Source organism: Anas platyrhynchos, chromosome 12 (genome assembly GCF_047663525.1).
Source record: "Anas platyrhynchos isolate ZD024472 breed Pekin duck chromosome 12, IASCAAS_PekinDuck_T2T, whole genome shotgun sequence".
Taxonomy (NCBI): domain Eukaryota; kingdom Metazoa; phylum Chordata; class Aves; order Anseriformes; family Anatidae; genus Anas; species Anas platyrhynchos.
Window position 1 is genome coordinate 7,517,020 of NC_092598.1, and position 16,730 is coordinate 7,533,749.

The window sequence follows — 16,730 nt, forward strand, 5'->3', positions numbered from 1 at the left end:
GTAAATAGATTCCTGCACTTTTCCAGTGCAGATAAGCAGACATAGCACATTTTAATTGAGCAACAATCTAGAGAATATACTGAACTTCAGGTAAAAGGTATTATGGTAGAACCTATTAGAGAATAATATATATAATAAGAATGAAGTGTCTGTCACCTTTATAAGTAGATTGACAGAATGTAATCACTAAAAAAAAATAAAATTAAAATAGGTTAAAAAAAAAAAAGAACTTTTCCTTAGCTGTAGCTAGCAATTCACATATTCTCCTTTCCTTTAAGAATCAGGTAGGTTTTGTAGGTAAATTTTTGTTTCTATAGTAGGCAGTGGAAATGATCACTTTATATATACAGAGAAACAAAGTCACTGTAGCCCTCCTAATCAGGGTTTTGATGATCTACAGATCATGGCAGGCACTGCTTTATTAATTAGTCCCAAGTTAACACAAACAGCTTTGTTCACAGAACCATTCCAATAACAAGTAAGTGCTGGGAAACTGCTAAACTTAATCAATATCTGTCACTTATTTTAAAGGCTTGAGGAGCATCCAAATATGCTTAAATTACTTTGAAAAAATGTGATTAATTTTATTTTAATTGATTGTAAACTCTGCAAGGCAGTCATATTTGAAACATTTATTTTAAAATATTTTGTCTTTAAAATTAATTTCTATTTTATCAAAAGGAGTATAAGAGGCTTATGTAGTTGAACTTGAAGTGACGTATTTTTGTATTGTGCATGAGTCTTCAAAATTACTTTTTTTTCTTCTTTAAAATATATATTTAGCTCTTTCCGATATTTAGGTTCTTAAAAAATGTCTCTATTTTTTTTCCTTTAAAAAGAGATACAATAGACTTTTTTAATGAGGATAAATATAAAATAGGATATGAAGCATTTTGGTTAACTAAATGGCATATAATGCAATTACTATGTAATTTATTAAAGTATTCTGGGAGTGGGGGAAAGGTTTTTTGCTGCTCAAAACATTTCCCTTTTATTCTTCCCTAATTTTTCTCTTGAAAAGTTTTGTGGCTAAACCATTCATTATTCACCCACATCTAGATGCTCTGAAAATAAGCTAGGACCCCCATTTTAAATAGATCTCCATTGTTCTATACTTCTCATTAGTGAGCAGTTGTGTTTGTTATATTCTGAAGAGTCAATGTTAAGTTTTATATGCCCCACGTCTCATTTTATCTAAAATATGGGCTCTAAATGAGCACTTCCATTTGTGGCATCTGTTGTGTTTCCCACTCCAGCCACCCTGTATGTCCCTCCTGCTGGGAGAACCTGAGCTGACACAGTTGCTGCTGGCAGTGTCACTGTCTGCTTTTCATCCAGAAAAATGAGTTCTGTGTCTTAAACACCCTAAAGGAGGCTGAATTGGATGTTTTGTGTCATTCTGCATTTTACTCAACCAGCAAAGGTTTTTCCTTCTCTATTCCCTTCATACTAGCAAGAATGTTACTCAATAGCAGTATTTCAGAAAAGCTCTCATGGGAAACAGGGTGAATGAGATCAATGAAAAATTGCAAAACTCTGGGATCCAGCATTCTAGAAGCATTGATTTTACAAGGAAAATGATAAGCTGAGTTACATGTCATTTTCAGCATTTTTTCAAAGACTTAAGATAAAAAGAGCTTCTGGATGCATTGGATATATAACAAAATGAGGATTTAGCAAAACAGATTGAACATTTTGGAGACCTGAAGTGAATGAGATTTACTCCTGTGTATAACAGTGACCAAGTTCCCTAACAATCCCTTATGTACTTACAGTAAAAATAGCACCTGCTAGGGAGTCAGCAGAAACAATAAATGAATTTAAATGTTAGTATGTTTAAGTATAGATCTCAGCAAAACAATGATTACCTGCAGCTTTTGGAGACATGCAAACCTTTACTTTGGTCAGACACTACTGACAGAAAACAGAATATCAAGGATTTTGTGTTATGCTCCTTTAGTGTCCTCTTGAGGACCCGTGAATTTTGAAGCATCTTTGCTTTGTGAAAAAAAATCGTTGAGCTGTCTGACCATAATTTGTTCAACACGTGCTCTGGTTGGGCATGCTTCCCACCTTTCACCCAACCACAGTCTGTTAAAGGATAGGGGTGATCAGTGTATTAACCACTTGGCTCTAGAAAGGTAGTAAGGAACTTCCATCAGCTGAGCTGCCATAAAGGGCCAGTGTGTGCATATGTGCACTCCAGCCTGCCTCCCCAGGTTAAATGCAACAGCCTGTTCCTCTGAGGTTTTCCCTACCTTATATTAATTCAAAAGAAGGGAAGGCTATTAGCAAGCACATGAGCTGTTACTAACAGCTACAAGATTCAGGAGGTGCACAGGAACTCCTTAGGCCAGTGTAGCTCAGTTAAATGAAATGTCTGAGCCCCATGGCTGGTGTTGGATATCTATGTCTTTGGAAATGTGCTCACCCCACAACAAACAAACAAATAAACATCCTAACAACCCAAAACAGAGTAAAGAAACTTAAGTTTCTCGGACCTATTAAATGCTTTTGTTCTCTGTTCATTCAAGTTAATTTTAAGCAGCTTGGCTCATTTAAAAAGAATAAAATTAGATTGGAGGTTTGAGCTCTGATACACTTGACATATTTTGCTATGATAGGGATGTTTTGCTTCACAGAAGCTTAATTGCCCCACATGCAACACTGAGGATAGACTTTCCAGGTCAAGGTCAAGATTCATAGATGGTGAACAAAAGAGCCTTTCTCTGAATTAGTTCTTGCCCTAAATACAATAAAATATCTCTCTGGAGTCTATATGGGAATGCTATTGCAAAGATCAGCTTCTATTTTTTCTATTAGTAATAAAGAAAAAAAAACCTGTTTCAGTACAAAATGCTCAATTTTAATTTCACAAGAACTCTAAAATGTAGTATTAGAGGAATACAAGAGTGGTAATCATTGGTAAATCTTTTTATCCAGTCCTCAGAACAAAGCACAGTGCAGGAGGTCTGTTTTGAATTAATTCCTGTGTTTTAGGGTATCTGTATTTTTCCTGCCATCCAGGAAAGTGTTCTAACTATGAGCTTAGACTGCAAAGGGGTGCACCTGCTCCCTAATTAGTATGTCATGCAAAATAAACTCTTTCCCTAAAAAGACTGAGAAAAATGCTCTCTTACATACGTACAGATATACACATGGTGCAACATACAGTGGTGATGAAGCACTCTCTAGAAAGACAGATAAGGATTTAAATTTGAATTTCAATTCCCTGGATAGAAGAAGCTGTGAACTGAAGTACTCTACCTCTTCAGTGAGTAGTTTAGCTACTGAGATAAATGAGGGGAGAAGAGGAAACAGCTACTTTTTAGCCATCTGTTTAAAAGAAAGAATTTTTACATTTATTTTTTTCAAAAGAAACCCTGAAAGATGGTGAGCATTTCTCCCTACCTTAAGTCCCCAGAAGGAGGTGTTATTTAAGACATAGCTGATCCTTCAGGTTTCTGAATGAGTACCTTAACTGGCCCTCTGTACACACTTGCGTTTGCATTCCAGTTCTTTATGTTCTCCATAAAAGCTAACCTGGAAAGGAAAAAGGAAAATCAAATTCTTAGTTCTGAATTCTTCATGAAAAAGGTTTGTTTTTGACTAATACTAATACAGAATGCGGTTAGGTGTCTTCTGGAAAGAAGATAACTCAAAGTCTTTTGAACATGATACGCTCACTACTGCAAATAAAAGTACAGACGTGATGGCTGATTCAGGACAAAAGTTCCTTTTCCATATTCAGTCCTAATTCTAAAGTTGCATAAATTTAGATGTTGCCCTGCACCTGGATAGAGCCCCAGTTACAGGGTCACTATACATATAGGATTACCCGAGGAAGACGATATAGTAAATTTATTCATTGTATTTCTTCTTGTACAGCAAATTTTTATGACACCTAAGACTGAATCAGATGCTCTTTCGTCTCTTGATACAATTCCTTTAAATACCGGTAAACACAATGTTCACTGAGTAGCGTATTTGTGTAAAATATGGTATCATTATTGTCACAGAATAAAAATATCAACTAAAGTAATTGTATAGCCTTTGAATAAACACATGGCTTGCTATTTTCTCATATCACTTAGTATAATTGTTCATCCTCCTTAGCTAGAAGCAGAACATAAATGCTTATGAAGCCCTAATACAATCTTACTGAAAAAAAATCTATTTATTCTCAGTTTGGTAACAGTGTTAAGTTATGAAAGTATAGAAGAAGAAGTTATATTTGGGCTACACTGTCCTGAGAAGTAGCCGTTGCCCCATCCTTGGAGGTGTTCAAGACCAGATTGGACAAGGCCCTGGGTGAAGTGGGTGAAATCCCTACCCAGAGCAGGGGGGGTTGGAACGAGATGGTTTTTAAGGTCCCTTCCAACCCAAACTGCATAGAACCCATTCTGTGGTTCTATGATAGATTGCCAAAAGCATCTTCCTGAAAATCCAGGAGAATTTATCCTTTCTAAGTATGGTTGGTGCTTGTGAAAAGGTAATGGGGTGTACAGAGTTGGAGCTAAAGTCATCTGTCATGTCCAGAAGGTCAGAGGGTTCCTCCTGATTGTCAGTGTTAAACTGAAACCAAATGCTGAGACAAGCACAGTCTCTCACTGTCTGATGAGCTACTTTTTGGAGAACAGACCCCCCCCTCCTCCCCCCAAACCACAGCAGGTTTTTTTTTTTCAAAGCACCATATAAATACCATCTAGAAGTGTTACTACAACTAACTTTATTCCTTTTTAACAGATGGAGAATCTTATGCATTTTATGGAAATAGCACAGCTATGACTTGCCATCAGTTCAGCCAGCAGTCAACCAAAGAATGGAGCTCAGTTCTGCAAAGTCTGTCCAAGAATATATCTACTAGATTGCTTTACCCCTGAATGAGAAGTTTGCCTACATTTTCTGTCTAAGATTTGGTCTGGAACCAACTAGCAACTGCAGCAGTTTCTGGTAGATAATATTTTTGACTAGATTAGAGTCAATGACTTACAAACAAGAACCTTTTTATTCCATAATAGAACAAAAGGCATTATTTCCTGGGAAACACAATCTGTGCATTTATCTATTTAGTGTGTTTACTTGGATTTTATATTTTGATAAAAGAGCCATTTCAATTTTATAGCATAGCTACAGCATGGTATGTTGAATTCTCAAACTTTAATCATGTACTAGTTATGCTTTGTGTCTAGTTAAAGATGATAAAAATAATGATAAATAAAGATGATTTTAATAGTTTAGTATTAAAGGTCAAAGATTAAGTTACTATTGGTAGTTTCTTGGCACCATAAGACCTCTACCTATAGAAGAAACACTTTGAATTTTCACTGGAATCTTAATAACTTGTCCTAGTGGTTGGAAGATTCACAGAAAATCAGAGTGCTAAATATTACTGAGAAAAAGCTGTTTACTTGGGAGGAAGTTTTCAAAGATACAAATTGAAAGACTGGCATCTCTGTTTCCCCTCCATTTCCCATTGTATTAATTGACATATAATCTCAAATGGACTTTGTATGAAGCCAATGGGGTACAAAGGTAAATTTTAGCTTTTTAGGATAGTGTTTCAACTATAGTGACTATTGATATATGCCATGAAAACAATGAAGTCTGTAGTGGAGTTTTTTATTTTACTGAGAAGTGGGGAAGGACAGGCTCACTCTATGGGGTTTACATGTTCACATGGATTATGCAAAGATAATATCAGCAGGCTTCATTTCAGTGTTTTAGTAAATGCTATAAAGCAGCTACTGGAATACTCAAATTAGACCAGATGTCATAATGCCAAACTCTCATCCCAGCAGAGTACAACATTAAAAAAATGGTTACTTTTATTTTTAATTTACCACTCTATGGATGCGAGAAGTCCCATCTGCTTACTTTATTTTTAAATGAAAACATAAATGTTGTCCTGTGGTGACATTAGGCTAGATATTACGTAGAGATAGAGACTCCAAGCAGTTAAAATTTACATTTAACAAATATGTTTTCTTACATGCAACCATCTGCATGATAAAACCAACGAATAAGTTTGTGAAGCTACTGTAAACAAGATTCAAAGTGACCCACTTTTATGCCACTGTGGGAATAAAAATTACAGAATTCTAAGTAAGCTAGAACCATAAATTTTCCTATGGGAGAAGTCTGGTCACAGTGGATAAAGTGCAAATCAATTGCTGGAATGAATTAGATCTGAAGATAGTAGCAATTCAGCATGGCTAAAACTATACAGCTTTTGAAAGATTTTCCAGAACTTCAGAAGCACCTATAAAATCTTAAGCGTGCCTCTGATTCTATGTCCATGGGAACTCTGGCTTCACAACCCAGAGTTGTGAAAAACATGATGAACAGAACAGAAAAATGAAAAGATGTATTATTTCCAGTTTGAAAGATAAGGGGAAAAGCAGAGGCAAATTCCATGTGAGTAGAGGTGGAAGAGCCCTTAGCAGGTCCTAGATTTCAGCTCCTAGTAGTGATTTTACTAAGTAAAGCACTTCTGAAATGTGGGTTGCATATCTGAAAGGGTTCTTCAAGGTGTCTACTATAGAAAATAAAAATAAGAAAATATAATTATTTACTTTCACTCTAAATTATTTTAAAGCATTCTGACTTATCAGAGTGTGAGAGAACAACTGCCAGTCATGCTCTTTTCATCAGGCCTGATCTGAATGGAAGCCTTTTCATCTTCAATGAGCTTTTAGCAAATGCCCAGAGATATTCTCATACAAGATTAGGAAACAGAAATTTGCAACATATAATCTGGCTCTGATTAGTTCTGACTGTCCTCTTGACTTTCTGTTTCGTAAAATTAATAGAGATTCTGCAGTTTACCTTCCAGGCATATTGTAAAAATTAATTCTTTGATGCCTCTTGTAAATGGACAGAACTGTAACTGCTGATTATTAATATCCCTAGATTCAGCAAATATTCAAAGACTTCTTTTCATGGAGCTATAGATTTCAAGGCCAGAGGGCCTTGATCTTGTCTGTGATTAGCTCAATTAGTCTGCTTCCTTTTATATCACTTTCAGACCCTTTAATTGCAGTTGTAAATTGTTTTGAAACAACAGTTAGAGATGCTTACTGAAACATTCTAAAATAAGGTACATTAGCATACATGCATATGTTTTCATACCTATGTATGCTATGGGTAAACTAGTGAAATCACTAGTTGAATGATTTAGCAATAAATGAGTGAAATCAGTAGTTTAGTATTTTTTGTGATTGGTAGTCTGCATTGCAAAACAAATATTGAAGGACTTGGCAGAAGTCTTGCTCTCTGATACCCTTTCACTTTCCATTTCCTTTGTCCTTGGAGATTGTCATAATGCAGCTCTGTGCTTTTTCAGCTAGACTTTGCCAGATGTCTACTTCTTGCATATATTTGGAAGAAGTTAAGCTTAATTTAATTGTGCCCCAATTCAAGAGAGTATCCCTATGCTGGCAAGTTGATTAAGCATGGCGGTAATTTTAATTATCTTCTTATCTCTCACTGGAGTGCAGTTAGTAGAGCTGATGAAGTTAACCCCGTAGATAAATACCCTTTTTAAACTGGGGCCTCAGACAAGAAGGATAAAGCTTTCTTTTCAACAGCAAAAATTGGTCTTCACCTGTCTGAAGCCATTTCTTCTTCACTTCTCTATCCATCTGCAGAACACTTCCTTCAGAGGGCCTGACATTACAGTTGAATCACCTTTATTACTGGCTTTTTTTCCCTGATAGTTTTGCACTTGTCTGTGATTTATTGCTGTCTTTTACCTATGACAATGCTAAGCTGGCTGCTTATGCATTTTTTTTTGCCAGCTGTTTCCCTCTCCACATGACTAATTCTATTGTGTGGGTACAACAGAAATGGCACAAAACCAGCATTTAAAAGATGCCAGTTAGTACATTAAAGATTTGAGAAGGTACCATATCAGTTTTACATGCCACTTTCATGGTAAAATCATACAGATACATGGGGCTAACATTTCATTTAATAATCAAACACATTAAGATACCATTTTCAAGCGTGGCACTTAAATGTCTTGTAACTCATTTAATTTTCTCTCTGAAAAACCTTGTCAGAAGCCAGGAGGAGAAACAGCAGCATAATTTAAATGTCACTTTGCTTCCCAATAATGACTTTCATATTCACTCATTCTACTCCAGTGACAAAGCTCACATCTCTGCTAGCATGTTTCTGTTCATTTAGCCCTGTTTTCAGCTGGGTGTGCTTGAGTACGCTTTTATATACTTAATCTGGGCTTTAATTAACACCAAAAAAATAGCCTAGAGAGAAGAACAGAGAGGGACTCCAAAACTGAGAAGGTCATTCACAAAACAAAGGCAAAAGATCCTTACTGTATAAAAATTGTAACATCCCAGTCTGCAGCATCTGAATTTGTTTTTGCTCTTTATGAATATCAAGCCATTTGCAGACTACCTGTGCATCTCACATTTTAAATACATACAACAGGATTCCTGCTTGCCTTTACACACACTCAGCATTCAGCTGCAGAGGCATTCAATTTGCCCTGGATCTCCAACCTGGCAAAATGTCTCACACACAACCCAGAACAGTTCAGTTTAAGGTGACAGAAAAAATAGCCCCTGAGAGGCAGAATGCTGGTGGTAGTGATCTAGCAGTTTAATCTTCATTTTCTTATAAAGCTATTGAATGGACACAAGAAAGCTCAACTTGTTCACATCCAATGACGCTGGAGGAGAGAGCAAAATACTCTGCATAACTTGTAGGCCTTGAAACTGGTCATTTCACCCCAAAACACTGTATAAAAATGATTCATTTTAATCCAAACTATAATTCAGACATACCTAGAGTGCCACATGGCCTCTGCTTGAATAGCGAAAGGAAGCAACATATACCAGCTGAGAGGGACAAGTAAGGGAGAGTATTTTTCTCCCATGGAAATTCAGGCAGGAAGAATATTATTACTGACAGCCCAATCTCACCTCTGGGATCAAACTTGCAGTCCTGCACAGCACTGAAACTGCCACATGAATTTCCTGAATTCCTCCATTTTGCATCTCACTTACAGAAAGCCAGCTCCAGTTATACAAAGACACAAACATACTCTGAGAGGTTGCTTCAGGACTGAGAGAGATTTGTTCTAGTTATCGATTCCTCGTTACAATTTCTGCGGCCCCTGAGATATCCTTAGAGATCTAACATTAGAGTACTGGACAGGCCAAATTTTGCTTCACTTTTAAGAATGATGCATTTACATCTTAAGGGAATATTGATCTACTGCAAATCTTTTTTTTTTTTTTTTTTTTTTTTTTTTTTCTTTCAGGCAGGCTGAAACTGTTGAGGAGAGAGAGAGAGACAGGACAGCAAAAACCTTTCCCAATGCCTATGAAAAACATCAGAATATAATAATACAGCTTTGAAAACTCACAAAGTGAACCCAAAACTTTATAGCAAACATAAGGAAGGAAAGCTCATAAATGAAGAATACCATTTATATACGGGACCTCTTAAGAGATCTTGAGTAGCATCTGGCACAACTAAGCCCTTAAAATATCATGACTGTTAATTTGTTTACAAAGGACTTAAGAAGCCAGAATAAAAAGGGGAAATGCTAAAGGATAAAACCACTGAAAAGCATCTTTCCCTCTTGCTGGTAAAAAGATTTCAGAACAGGTGTTTTCGGCCTGTTACTGTTGCCGTCAACCAATATCAAAAGCAGTTGGCAATGCTCTCATCATGCAAAAGTTCCAATCAGATATCTCAGTATATTCTAATTACTGTAGTAACACCTGTTGCGGTCCTAAATGACTACCTTATCACAGCAGACAGGCCTGCCTTCTATTTAGCTTTTATTGGCTCTTAAATTTCCGCTTCCTCTAATTGCATGTCTAGCTTACCAACAAATTTAGGAGTCCACATCTATTCTTTCCCACCTCATGCTTTAATCCTCTGTACTACGTTAAAGGTTTTGCTTCCATCTCTCACCTGTGCTTTGATTATGCCTATCCCACTTCACCCAAGACAGCAAACTTTCTTTTCTATTCATATTATCATTTGGCCAAGTGAGTCATCCAAATGATGGCTTCCTATGCTGGCTATGCTGCTGATACCCATATACACGTACATATCAGCAGCTCTACCACAGAAATGTCATTTCTAAACACCTGTTCTTTGCTATTGTGCCCCATATCAAAAAAGTTTTTTTTTTGCACAGAAGACAGCTAAGGATTGTACGTGCTCTTCCACTCTTGCATTTATACCCACCAAAAGCAAACACCAATCATTTTGCAAAGATGCTGCCAAGCACCAGCTGTGGCACTGAATTGACTCCTGTTACTTCACTCAGCAACAGATAATAGATCACTTCTTTTCCTGATCTGGACCTGACTCAGATAATCTGGAGAGCAATACAGACTTTTGAGTTCAACATATATTGGATCATATACCTAAAATGTGTGTTATTACTACTGAAAGCAATCATTTATATACAGCAAAGTATGCATAAAAGCAAACTACATTTTGCTTTCACAAGCACAGTGGTCAAGATGGGGGAAGTCGAATCCCAGAATGGCTTGGGTTGGAAGGGACCTTAAAGACCATCTTGTTCCAGCCGTTCCAGCCCCCTTGCCCAGGGCAAGGACACCTCCCACTAGACAAGGTTGCCCAAAGCCCCATCCAGACTGCAGTTATGCATTTAAAGTAAATAAATATATAAATCAACAATCTTAGAGCAGCATGATTGTTGATTTTTCTCCTCCATAAATAGAGCACTCTTCCAGAGCATGAAACCTCTAGTTGCAAATTCTAGTGACTGAAATGCGAGACTGTCTATAAGAAAACGTAATGGTTGAATCATTTTTGTCATCCAAGCTGAGGAAACTACAATACCAGAGAAAATGGTGAGGGGCTTATGAATTTATCTCACAAGACTGATCTGCATTATTATAAGACACATCAGAAAAAAATGTTTTCACTCCCACTCAGATTCTGAAGTTTTCCTTACTCCTTCAACCAACTTTCTGTTATATAATTAAATATGTATGTATAATATAGATATTTTTAAGAAAATGTTCTTCTTAAGGATAAGTTGAATATGTAAGTTATGTATCTTTTCTTGTTCCATGAGATAAAAGTAAACCTACAATCATAATGAATGATCACTTTTGAAGGAGAGGAATTTATGTTTTGGACCACAGATGGTGAAAGCATTAATTGCTTAATGATGATTTACGGTTGGAATATTGTATCCCATTTGTCTCTCGTTATTTCTCAAAACAAGCTCTTTTGTCACATACATTTAAAATACTTTATGCTTATGATATCCATACATGATATTGAGTAAAATCTCTTTGTATGGATGCTCAGCTACTCCCTTTCATTTAACGCTGACTTAATGACAGCCCAGACACTAATATTAGATTTGAGACCATTGAGCAATGATTTCACTATGAATTATAAACAACTAGATGATGAAGGCCACATCCCATATACTTCCAGAGCTGTACAATAAAATGATATAGAGATATGCATACGTGAGCCATTATGTAGCTTCTGTGCTCTGGGATCATGTAGCCATGAGTTCAAAAGGAAGTAGTAATTCATATAATTACCACTCTTAACTTGAGATAGAAAAGCAGAGGAAAAAACACACTGCACATTCTTTAAAGGAGAAAGTGTAAGTTGCAGCTAAGACACTAAGTTTAAGCTTGAGCCTGCTTAGTTAGTAATAATATTTTATTTTAGATTGTTACGATTTTGCACCCACATCAATTTTTACTTTATTTGACATGCAGACTAAGCAACCTCGGTTCCAGGTACGGAAAGTGTCATGAGTGTATCTAAACTGGGAGACCTAGGACTGCCTTCCAGACCAAAGTTAACCAGCCCTAGCTGTCTCCTGACTTGAAATCAGACCCAGGGCACATTGCTCTGGCCTAACTGCTGCTGGTCAGAAAGCCTCAGGCTGATGAGGAGCTGGCTAGAACCGTAACATGCATTTTGGAGCACACTGTCCTAGAATTTCGGACAAATGCCAAGTACCAAATGGAATTTTGAATCAATTCTCTGCCAATTAAGAAAAAGATTAAGTTCAAAAAAGGGTGGGATCAAACATGTTACAGTTTGGAAGAAAAACAATTTTCAATAGCAGAAGACTACACTTCTGTCTGTTATCAACTTTATTTTCAGATGTCCTAACCAAATGTAATAGAAACTATCTAAGTTCTCAAAGTAAAGAATTCAGAGTTTTTGTTTTTTGCTTTGTTTTGTTTATATATATAGAGAGAGATTCATACACAAAAGTACAATTGCTACCCTGGAGCAGGAATTTTTATTTTTATTTTTTAATCTTTTGGCTTACCCAGCTCTTTAAATCATTCCAGGTTGGTTACTTGGTTACTCCATTGTTACTCATTTTGACATTGCCTCTCAATTGAACACTGGATTCTGGTGATCACCAGCATGGAGTACTATTGTGATACAGTGGATACAGTGGGACAGAGGCTGGGATTCCTGCTGAAGGAATGGCCGTGGTAGTTACACAAGCTGATCCAAAACGTTTTCTCATACATATACAACACAAAATAGCCTAGGATAAAACAAGTACTTTTTAGGCACATAAAGAAGTTATGTCTATAACATCACCATGTAACAAAAGAGGTCACCTGTTTAAATGACTGTGTTACACAAGGAAAAAATAAGGGTACCTCCTCTGTATACAAGCACTTTTCAGTTGCAGCTTTAGCATTAAATTCATTACTTTTTTTTTTTTTTTCTTGTTCTTTAGCTACTTATACAGCTGCTTTTTTTTTTCCTTTTTTTTTTTTTTTTTTTTTTTCTTTTTAAGATAACTGAGTTTTACACATGCCACAGCTTTTACAGGAATGCATAATGTTTTTGTTGTTGTTTTGTCTAATCTATTCTGTTACCTGTATGGATAAAACTAATAGTGAATGTTGACTTATTTCATAAACTATATTAAGCCTTTGAAGAAACTTCAATGTACTCATATGGAGAAGCAATATAGAAAATATTCACTCTATCATGACACAGAAATTACAATTCCAAGCTAGAAACAAATGACATTCCAGAAGGAACAACATTTAAGGAGTTAATAATGAACCACTTGTCTTCATTTTCAGATCCTTTAATCCTGCTATTGTGCAGTTTTCACACAGTGCTAAATTGAATTACTGCATCATTTTTTACAATTTCTTCATACAGTTGACCCAGTTTATAGCAGGTTTGAAAGCATTATCATTGCTTAAGGTTCAAAGATACTGCAGTGTATTGCATTACAAGTCAATCACCGCAGAAGTATTTTGATGTGCTTTTGCTTTCGGATATAGAAGAACAGATATCCAAATGAAGGATGGTATTTCATTTTATCATAACAATGTCACATAATACAGCATGCCTTTTTTTATACAATATGTATAGTCTCATTTTTCTTGTATTTCTTTCTCTGTTCCTAGTCCTAATAAAGTAAATCCTCAGTTTATGCCTGACAATGACTTTATTAACATGGGCAAAAAGAACATTGACGAAAGTTCTAACATGTAGCTTTTTACTATTGTGTAGCAGATATATTTAGTTGGATACCACTAAATAAAAATGAATTCTGGGTTTCTAAACATTATACCTCTTCTAAAAGGCTCCAAGTGAGAAATTCTTTATCTGAAGTTTTCCTATTCTAAAGTGCAGTATTTTTACATCTCTTTTAGAACATAAACATGGTGCTCAATTTAACTACGTTTCAGGCAGTGAGTTTTAAGTAAAGCTTTTCATTTTCTCAAGGTCATTCTTTATGCTTCAGGTGTTAATTTGTGTTGTTCTTGAAGTATTCTTATTATTGATAGTAGAGTCCTTGGTATATGTTATATTGAAGTATTGCTAATGTATGAACTGTAACGTTAAATTTTTAATCTAATCAATCAAATGGCATGCATATGCAGTAGATGCTTGGCTTTTACTAAGATTAATTACCATGTGCTGTGAAAACCAACTCTGTAAGGTGAAATATCACATGCACACAGACACACACAATAAGACAAAAAGAAAAGAAAGCAAATTGTGCAAAGGGATGAACACTGTAATAAGTTAATGACTACTTCTGTCATTCAAAACATATGCATAGCCTTTAAGACAACACAAAACAAAGATTAAACGCATGTTAAATCAACTATCTATTAAAGCATTTAGAGCTCTTCTCCAGATTCTACATGAAAATTATGCAATCTGTTGCAAAACTAAACACTTGTCTCCCAGATGGTGCTCAGAGTCTGTCTGAGCAAACACTCCTTCCATGCTCTGCGTAACAAATTGTGCATATTTTTGTTCAGCGTGCTTCATTTTATGCATTTGAGGACTTTTACACTGAACACGCTACGTAGAGATTACTAAATTTGCATTGTAAAATCCAGTAATGTTGTATTTATATAACTGATTGCAGTCATGAAGTGGAAGATAAGATACTTCATCATGGAAAATGGCAGCATCTCCCTTTTTCCTGGGTTGAAGTTTCAAACTTACTCTGTTTACTGCACATACTGATCTGGGTTGTAATTCTCAGAGGTCATTGACAGCTAATTGCTAATAATAAGTAGCTAATTGCTTTTTTTGACCCGTCTTGCAAAGTTAAGTTTCTACAATAGTGTTTGAGAGGTTGTTTTACCATGCCAAAAATGGTTATGATTGAAGTGGGAATAGCATTAAAGCTGCACTAATGCTTATATAACTTTATTAGAAGGTACATTTAGTGGTGGACTTGGTGGTGTTAGGTTGATGGTTGGACCTGATGATCTCAAGGGTCTTTTCCAACCTAAATGATTCTATGATTATTCATGCACTAGCAACATAGCATGTACCCTTCTGGCTGGGACTCTGGTCCATCTAGAAACCTAAGAAAACATACTGAAGTCTGAGAAAGACAACTGCAATTGATTAGGCTTCAATTTATTTATTTATTTATTTTATCTTGCTGCATTTCTTAAGTATTTCCTCTGCTTTGATTTCTGCCTGTAAAATGTGAGTTCCCTGTTTCACATGAGTGAAGATAAATATGCTGCTGTTAGTGAATTACTTCAATATGTGTTATGGGACTAAAGATGCAGCTGAGATTAACGGATGTTCCTTTTGTGGAGAAGTCCATTCTGATAACCATTTTATAATAGTTTTTCCAACCTTACCCTGAAGGCAAAGCAAAGTAGTTTTCCTTTTGAGATTTAGTCAGCTCTCTGGTTTAAAAGGAAACAAAAATGCAGGGGTATCCAGTATCATTAGTTGTGACATGCAAGTCTTCATGTTTGAAAAGGCAAAGGTGCTCACATGCATAAACTGAATATAAAGCTTAAGCAATGAGGGAACTTGAAACATATTACACTGATGCTCTGCAGTATGTCTTTATTTTTCCTTGTTCATTGTTTTAGTTCCTGTCACAGAAGAAGCATGTGTATTAAATGAAAGTAGAACTAATAAATACATAAATAATCTCTTTTTAGACTATTTCTGTACATTTTTGAAGTAATTGTTTTGACTCATCAGCATAATTTTTGTTAAATCCATAAGGCTTTAGAGGTATTTTTATATAACTTCAAATATTTTACTTATATGAAACACGAAATTTTTGAAGGATGAAAATAGTGAAGTTCAAAATTTGGATTTATGAAAATTATATATAATGCAGCAACTCTGCAGGAGAAGATTTAACTGGCAAGTCCTCCAAAGCATACTTCTTCCTTGCCTTCAAAATGTCAAGGAAGACAACTGGCGTGCCAGACAGTAATACTTGTATTATGCAAGAGAAAAGGGTCAGCTTGATAATTTAGATCTGGGCTCAGTCCAGTCAGATCTGAGTATTGTCAAGTACACTATTTCACAACAACTCTTGATGATCTGGTCTAGTGTTTTAACCACCTGCACTGTAGAGCAATTTTCCTTAGAAATTTAGGATTTCTTTTACTACAACAGGTAGCTGTTGCTTTGTGCCTTTTTGCTGTAAAATATGACAAGAATCTGGACCTAATTGTGTATTTCCCCTTTAGCTTGTTGGACTGACACCAATCACCCTCTTGTTCTTTATGTACCTGGAAATGCTTTCCAGGAGTCTGTGCTAGGGACTGAATTGAAGCTTTACAGCCAACACATCCTCAGACCCTCCTCATGGGTCTCATGGGCATAACGTTTCCCTTTTCTAGTCCATGACTATCATGACACCAACCTTCCAATGTCATCAGCTAGCTCTTTCAGCATCTTTAGATGGTTCTCATTCAGCAACATGGACTTGGAGACATTTAAAACCAGACTGGACAAGGCCCTGAGCAAGCAGCTCTTGTTGACCCGGCTTTGAGCAGGGAGAGGTCAGACTCGATCTCCAGAGGCTCCCTTCAATCTCAGCTAGTCTCTGACTCTGTGTATTTGTCCACCTTATTTAAGTAGTCCCTAACTTTCTACTAAATCCACACTGTGCTTGTATAAGTACATTTTGCATTGCAAAGCAGATTGTCCAGCTTCCTGAATAGAGCAGTCTAACACTCCATAATCTGTGCAATATGATATGCCTGTTTTAAATTTATGAAGCTGTAAACCAATTTCCTGTACTAATAAACACCTCTTTTTTCATTCCCAGTTATCCTCCTCTTAAAATTACTGTACTGCCTTGCTCTCTTTCTCTCTCTCTCTTTTCCTTGTCTTGTAAGAAAGAAATGGGGTGAGAAGGGAGAAAGGGGGGAGAAAGGGGGGGAGGGAGGGGGGGAGAGAAAGAAAAG

The 16,730-nt window shown here is 36.2% G+C and overlaps 1 long non-coding RNA gene across 1 annotated transcript in view; it reads right to left on the reverse strand.

The window, feature by feature from the left end:
* Positions 1–698: 698 nt before the first annotated feature.
* LOC106016711 (uncharacterized) overlaps positions 699–16,730 on the reverse strand; it is a 160,847-nt gene continuing 144,815 nt past the window's right edge. Inside the window, exon 4 of the long non-coding RNA XR_011812261.1 lies at positions 699–3,543. This is a non-coding gene — a long non-coding RNA (uncharacterized lncRNA). The remainder of the gene's footprint in view (positions 3,544–16,730) is intronic.